The 8178-nt window shown below is 36.5% G+C and overlaps 1 protein-coding gene across 1 annotated transcript in view; it reads left to right on the forward strand.

Moving 5' to 3' along the window:
- Positions 1-1353: 1353 nt before the first annotated feature.
- Positions 1354-8178, forward strand: part of LOC107751877 (growth factor receptor-bound protein 10-like) — a 120084-nt gene continuing 113259 nt past the window's right edge. The window contains exons 1-2 of the mRNA XM_016567644.1: positions 1354-1536; positions 2844-2880. The gene's annotated coding sequence lies outside the window, so the exon portion shown is untranslated. The remainder of the gene's footprint in view (positions 1537-2843; positions 2881-8178) is intronic.

Here is an 8178-nt window from a genome sequence, read left to right on the forward strand (position 1 = left end):
CTCAGAGTGGACAGGATAACACATTTTTACTTGTTGTACAGCCTGAAATGTTTTTCATACTGGTACCCAACATCATGGTGAAAAATGGCAACACTCAAGCCTAAGTAAAATTGTAAAATATTAAAAGTAATTTGTTAATATACTGTAGCCTATATATATATATATATATATATATATATATACTACATGATAACAGAAAGGAACTGACAAAGTCTGCAAGACAAGACTTCTGTGTGCTTCAATGGGCAAAATACAATGGGGTGTCATTTTCTTTGATTACTCATACACTTGCACTTGTGTGTTTTTTTTCTTTCTTTCTCAAAATGACTAGTGCTTTGACTGTCTAAATGAATGACTTTGATAACTGCTCAGTATTAAACCAGTAAATAAATTCTCTTTAGCGCTGAGGCGGCTCCTTTAACAAGACTGCAAGTAATGATTGCACATTCTGCATGCCTAATAAGTGAAATCATCATACTCACAATATCAGTGTATGTCGTGCACAGCTTGGTCATTATAACAGTGTTCACATGGGACTCATTTTTAGATAACATTTTGAGTTTATTTTTTATTTTTTATTTTTTATGACATGTAATGCAGGCACAAAGCCCAGCTCAGTGTGACAAGACTACTGACGTGCCTCTGCTCACTGTCAGCAGGCTTTGGACTGCATTTGCCCTCAGAGTGGACAGGATAAGACATTTTTTCTTGTTGTACAGCCTGAAATGTTTTTCATACTGGTACCCAACATCATGGTGAAAAATGGCAACACTCAAGCCTAAGTAAAATTGTAAAATATTAAAAGTAATTTGTTAATATACTGTAGCCTATATATATATATATATATATATATATACTGTATCATATATAATGTCTAAGAGTTTGATATTTTATCCAGTATAAAAGACATGATGGGAACATTAATTTACTGCGTTTTAGACAACATATTTTATGGTTTTAATTGTAGTAGGCTATATATATATATATTTTAACAGAAACTGTTCTTATTATTGCAATTTTTTCTCAAACTCACTTGTCGTTTTACAGTCGGGAAAACAGTCAAATAAAACGTGTGCTGAAGGGACAGTAGCTCAATAGAAACCGTATTTGGTACGATTCAACGTTCAAAAACTTGATCCATGAGCTCGTGGGGACTAGGCTATTTTAATTGCCAAGAACATAACGTCAATGTTTAACCAGTAAAGGGCAAATAATTCTGTGTTAAACATGCGTGTGTGTGTGTGTACACACAGCCATGTTGTCAGTTATGCTTTAACCGTGTGTGCTCAGAGCCGTGTCACGCGCTCGGCTTATTCAGCGCACACATTGGGTCGCGCGGGGGTCTGGCCAGAACGCGAAACGCTAGTGGCTGATGACGGGGTGGTGTTGCCCTGGAGTGGGCGGGGTCTGGTTTGAGTGGGCGCAGACTTTGGAATACTGACAGCTTCCAGCGCGCTGCACACACATACATACACACACACACACACACTCACACATTTACAGTGAACAAGACACGGTTGTTCTCCGCGTAGAGAGGTAAGCATGAATTTCATTTCTCACTCTTATATTTGTTCGAAACAAGCGTTCACCCAAAAGTTCAATCTGTGAGTGTGCACTGGCAGGAAAAACGGGTGTTGGGTGCCCTAAGGAAGAACTTGTGAGTAAATAAGACCAGTGGGCGAGAGAGGGCTGAGAGGTGTGGCTTCTGTTCTAGAATCATAGAGAGTAAAGGAAACGTAAGCGTTGCAAGCAGCAGACTCAAATACTAGAGCAATAATTCACAGCTTAATATCTAGGCTGTAAAATGTTTTGTCAGGTGGGCTTCACGTGGGTATCATCTTAAAGAAATGGTCTTATTCATTGAATTCAAAACCTGAACTGAATAATTCAGTATGACTGAATCATTAGCTAAAAAAAAAAAAAACGATCGGGTAGAAATACATCCTTAAGGTAACGCTGACTGTTACCGCAGTGTAGAAATGTAGCATGAAAAAAATAACAACAAAAACGCACTACTGAAAACAGAAAATAGCAGCAGATTAAGATCCTAGTAACTTGTTAAATCTGACATGTACAATGTGAACATATGCAAGTGATAAAACTCTAGTTTTCTTAGGGAAAAATGTTTAACGGGAGTGATATAGACATTATACAACAAAATATACAATAAAAGCTGTTCATTGGTTAACTGTAATTGCCTTGGTAAATGTGGTAAATCTATATTTTTAAACACAATTTTGTATTTTCGCTGTAATAATATTGTAAAATATTTACAATATTTTTATCCATATTTATATAGCCATGCAATGTATTTGTGTGATAAAACATTGAACTAAAAATATGTTTTAAAATGTATGAAATTCCTTGCCCCTCCCTGTATGAAAAATACAACAAATGTTTTTAATCATTGCATTTTACAGTGACAGAGATATTTAACAGCTCATATTAGTTGGTATCTTAACATTAAATTTTAACTGTATTGTAATTTCAAATTCATTTAATCACATATACTGTACAGTACAGTTAGAAAGTGCAAAATGTAGTCACCAAAATTTCATCCTGTATTACTTTTGAATCCATAGCTGCCAGTTTCTACCATAAATATAACAAAAATACATCTTCTAGAGGGCCAAACTAAAAATAAAGGGATAGTTCACCCAAAAATGAAATTCTGCCATCATTTACTCACCCTCATGTCATTCCAAAACTTTATGACTTTCATTCTTCTGTGGAACATAAAAGAAAATGCTTTGAGAAGTATCTTTTAAAATGCAAATCAACTGACACCTAAATGGTTTGGTTACCACACCAATCTTCAAAATATCTTCTTTTGTGTTCCACAGAAAAAAGAAAGTCATGCAGGTTTGGAACAACATGAGGGTAAGCAAATGATGACGGACAGTTCTGGGTAAATTATTCTCTTAAACAGCTCTGATTATGTGACTGTTCACCTCAGCCATGTCAAAATGTTCAGTTAAATCAAGACAGTTTGCACTTTCATTTATAGTTGACATCAATTTTGATGACAGATGTTATTAAAAAACAAGGTTTTGTAGTTTGTCGGCTGAGGAATACCACAAGGTACTTTTCTAGGTCTTATTTCATTCTTGGGAGGTTCCTCCACTGACAGGCTGAGACTGAAGACACAGTTTTGTCCGAGGATGATGAAGCTTTTAAGGGTGGGGCTACTGGAAGAGGAGGAGTTGTTTGGTGTGTATTGGAGAGAGTCAGCTGAGAAATAGATACATTGTGGACGCTTGCATTGGGATATTAGAGATCCAGAAGCAGTAATGGTGAAGCAGTCTTGTAATACTGTGTGCATTTAGCTTTCTGTGGCTGGACAGACGCAGGGCTTTACACACACAAGCCACCGGTGAGTTCTGGTTCATGAATGCTTTTAAATGGGTTCACAATGATTTAAACCCCCGTTTAAAGAGCATGACAAAGTTAAAAAGCTTTGAGTGGTGATTCATGCATGATGTAGTGCTGAAGGAGCGTGGAATGGGGGTAGTGTGTGTAGATGAGAGCAGGGAAGGTTTGTGTTAAACTTCTCAGCTTATTATTTATCCATTAATACAAGAGATGTAAACATGATGTTATTTCCATCCTCATGCATATTGACATGTATTTAATTTCTGGCAAGCTTTATGAGGCAAGTTGTGAACAAAGGGTGAGCTGCTTTCTTAAATGTAAAACCTAAACACCCCTAAAATATGTTCTTGTCACTGAATGTCTTAAATATTATTTTTTCCTGCTTAGTCAATTGCATGAACATAATTTTATATAGGCTATATAATGATTATTTGTTAAAGAGACAGTTAAAAAAAATTACTCACCCTCATTCATCTTCAAAATGCAAGAAGATATTTCTAATAAAATCTGAGAGATTTCTGTCCATATTTTCAATTCACATATAAACATTGCTCAATGCACATAAAAAGAGCACATCAAATATGATAAGTTCTACCAGACATTCTTGATGTTCAAGCACAAGCCTCCATGTGGGTCAAACAAGTGCATTGGAGCTTCAGTTTACTATATTTGATCAGCTCCATGTTCAATGTTATATTTAAATAAAAGCCTAAATTAAATCTCTTCATCATACAAAGCATTTGTTTCTCTTTAGAAGACTTAGATTAAACCACTTGATTCATATTGATTACTTTTACGATGTCTATACACTTGTTGTAGTGTCAAAGTTTTGGTGAAATTGACTTTCAATGGAGGTACAGTAATCTCTCAGGTTTCATTAGAAATATTCTCATGAAATATTTTCATTCATTCATTCTCAAAAATGAATGAAAGTCTTATGGGTTTAGAATGACATGAGCAAATGATGATAGAATGGTCATTTTTGGCCAAACTATTGCATGTCATTGATGAATATTTTACTCTACTATCAAAATTATACTGTAACATGGACACAATAATGTTAAGAATGACCATTTGTTGTTGGGTGGTATTCAGGAGATTCTTGTTAAAGTATTATGGAAATTTGTATCTGTAAGATCTGTTTATGCCTAAAGAAAACCTGCAAGCGATCTTACACATTCTGATAATGGAATATATTCCATTCAGATGGTTTGGCGTCTTGTTTTCACTATTTCTGCCTGTATATTAAATGCCAGAGTTGTCAAATACAGGTAGCATTCAGAACTTGGGTTTTGAATAGTAATTTTACCATTCTAGGGTGTGCGTTTTCCTTTAATACTTTAACAAATTCCATCATATGGACAAAACGGTCTTGACTTAGACCAACCCAAAAGATGCTTGCTGCAGAGGTAATTGATCATGAGCTTAACGGCCGTAACTTTCAATGGCCGGCGGACTCCATGGATGCATTCCATTCTATCTTGCGTCATTTTGCTATCATTCATAGTTTCCTATACAGTGTTAATACCCCCTGGACTGAGGCGGGGTCGTGACACTATAGACCTGAGCCTGGACACCGCAGTTCAGCCAGTGGAAATCCCTGCTGTTCATTCATTCAGCTCTTATGTACATTGAGTTAGTGACTCATAAGGGATGATTATGGGTACTGTGGTCAGAGTGATCTGTCCTGGATCAGGCAGTCCGGGTGCATAACGAACTGAAGTTGTATGCAACTCAACATTGGTGTGTTTGCGTCTTTCTACCTTGTTTGTGCTGCATTTTTCCTTCAGTTCTGGATGAGGTCCTTTTATTTCTGTTTTTTGCATATCCTGGAAGTTTAAGAGGGATTGCATTTTTCCAACCCTGCTCAAATGTTTTTGTTTTTAACCAGACTGAATTTCTCCCATCTTTAGTGTCAACATTTAATAATCATACAGTTGTCATGGTGAGTCTGATCCAGAATTAGTATTGCTGTTATTATTATTCTGCTGCATGGAGGTTCACTGTGTTTTATGCTGCAGTTACGTTGTATTGGAATTACTGTAATTGCAAGATAGCAACTCAGCGATTCTATTTGGAGGAATGTCCTCAGATTTATTTCTGTGGCAACAATCACAGCGCTAAAATGGATCCAAGTGTGACTTGGTTATTAATGACAGCAAATAATTTAATCTCTATGTTAATTCACTTATATTCTGCATGTGATCGCAAACTGTCTAAGAACAAAGAAAGCGCACCATTATCATTAACTCTAATCAAATGACGTAACAAACAGCAATACGCGTTGAGGTAGGAGCTAACTGTGAATGCCGCTGCCATTTTGTTTTTGTTTATATGACGTTTGAGAGAAATAACCAAGCTTTCATATAAGTTTCCAACTTGTAATTACAAGTCCAATGAAGACTTGAATGGTTTTTAGTCAGAAACTCGTAATTATAGTAATTCAGCTGAACAGTTGATGTCTGGAGCAGTTAGAATTTATCATAGAAAACATGCAATGCAAAACTGCGTACCTCGTACTATAGGTATTTATGTAATCATAATGGATACATGTTTTAAAATAAATATTTGCTTTTAGATATTTATTCCTGTGCACATTTTATTTGTAAAGGCTTGTTAGCTACAGTTATAAATTCATCAAAACAAATAATTTTTATATGCAGTGCAGCATATTTCCACCTAGGAAGAACATTTCCTGTCTAGCCATTGCATTCTTCTTAATTACATAAATGAAACTGTAAATTCAAATAGAAACCCTCCAGTGTGAAATATGGTTTGGATGTGTTCATTGCTGGAATTAAAGAACGAATTTAGCCCACCCATACAGCACATGTGCACAACTATAAGAGCTTCAGTCCTATTCATCATTCAGATTGCATAAGAGACTGTTCCTCATTGCCAATGAATCTCTCATCCAATTAGTGATTGTCCATGTTTCCAAAAGCTTTTCTCCCTGGTTGCCCATTCAGCCATCCTGATGACATGAAGCTTTCTTATAGCTTCTGCCCAGTGGCTCCAAAATAATGGAGTTGCCCATTAATAAAGAAATCAGGATGGGCGACTGAGGTGTGACTGTTGTGCTATTAAGGTTCACATGAAAATCATGGGCGTACTAAATTATACCAACCATCTTCTCAATGTTTTATGATTCAGCACTGGTTCTGCCGTTTAGATTGTTTGAAAGTTGAACACTGATACTAAATTCATTGTTTTTCACTTTTGTTTTTGTTATAACTGGCGCTGGTACTTAAAAACATCTTGCTAAAGTAAATGTTATTGCTGGTCAAGATAAATGAATGAAGTCAATGAATACATTCCACGACTAAGGAAAGGTCTGGATTCATTTCCATGGAGTTGCAGGAACTTCCATTGTTACTGAAGTAACTGCACTCCCGCTTGACCTTTATCAGGTCACTAAGCCCTGGGACGTGGGAGTCTTGACCCGGCAACTTGTCTTCTGTTATTTGGATAAAAGAATGCAATATTCTTTTTCTCAGTGAAGATAATCTCCCTCACCCTCCTGTTCTCTCACAGGCTACATTAGCACAGAAGAATATGGCTGTTAATCCTGTCTACTAGTGCTGAATATGGTTATATTAATTTATTCATTAAAAAAATATAATAATAAAGAAAAAAGATTAGCCCCTTAGATTACATTAAATATATATGCATTAAATATCTTTGTTATTTTGGTCAATAGCCTTTTTTTTGTTTGTTTGTTTTTTTGCAACTAATAACCCCAAGGCCATACTGTAAAATGTTATGCAGTGTAACCTCTCAAAAACGTATTGATATTTAAAGGTCCCATATTGTCAAAACTGAAATGTCCTGGCTTTTTTCACGATAACTGAGGTCTAGGGGCTATTTAACTACCATATAAGTTTCAAAACAGTCAGTCCACAGTAAAATGCACACAGCCTGCATAAAGTAGCTATGATTTTTCACGAACCGTTGTGACTTCCGTAAAAAGTTGACGTCAGAACTACACAGTCACCGCCTTCAGTCACCACCCCGAGCACCGCCCACCGTCCCACTCTCCTTTTGCCAAACCCCCAGACAACATCGCGTCCATGCCATTGCTGAGCAACAACAACACGGAAACATGTCGAAAAGGTTAACTTTAAACATGAAACCAGATCGGCTGACCTGTAACTTTACACTCTCACTCAAAGGATGGACGATCTGACAGGATTGTTACTATGAGCTGGATCACATCTAACGTGTATAGTAAAGACAAATTCACCGTGTCTATCTAGTCATGATGAAGATGTATATACATTTCAATTTCAGCAGAGAACTATTTTTTACAGCTACATTATTGTTCCAGCCACAATTAATCACAACAATGTATATACAATTACAAATGATTATATATAAATCGTCAGTTTGTTGTTTTACACACATGCACACAGACATTATTTCATACACGACATAGTCGTGAGATGCAAGAAACAGACATATGGCAAGAAATCTGTAGACGCGCCCATAAAAACAAAAGACAATACTTTATTGAACCTTTTCTAATACGAAGTGTGCGCTGCAAACGCGAGCATTTTTGACGATCGTTTCTGTCCAGTCTGCTCATTTTATCTCATTTAACAACAGCTGTCATCGGTTTTTTGTCTGGCAGTGGCAGCAGATATGCGATAAAATTTCTAATTTGAGGCTGTATTACGTCGATTCTGGCACCCAACATCACAACAAGATGATATTTTAAGCTCCTTATGTAGCCGAACCTGCGCTGGTTTGAATGGGCCGCCTCCAGTTTCCCCTTTGTTTGCTGCCTCCAGCTAGCGCTGTGACATC

The sequence above is a fragment of the Sinocyclocheilus rhinocerous genome, unplaced genomic scaffold, assembly GCF_001515625.1.
Source record: "Sinocyclocheilus rhinocerous isolate Xijiao unplaced genomic scaffold, SAMN03320098_v1.1 scaffold752, whole genome shotgun sequence".
NCBI classification, from domain to species: Eukaryota; Metazoa; Chordata; class Actinopteri; order Cypriniformes; family Cyprinidae; genus Sinocyclocheilus; species Sinocyclocheilus rhinocerous.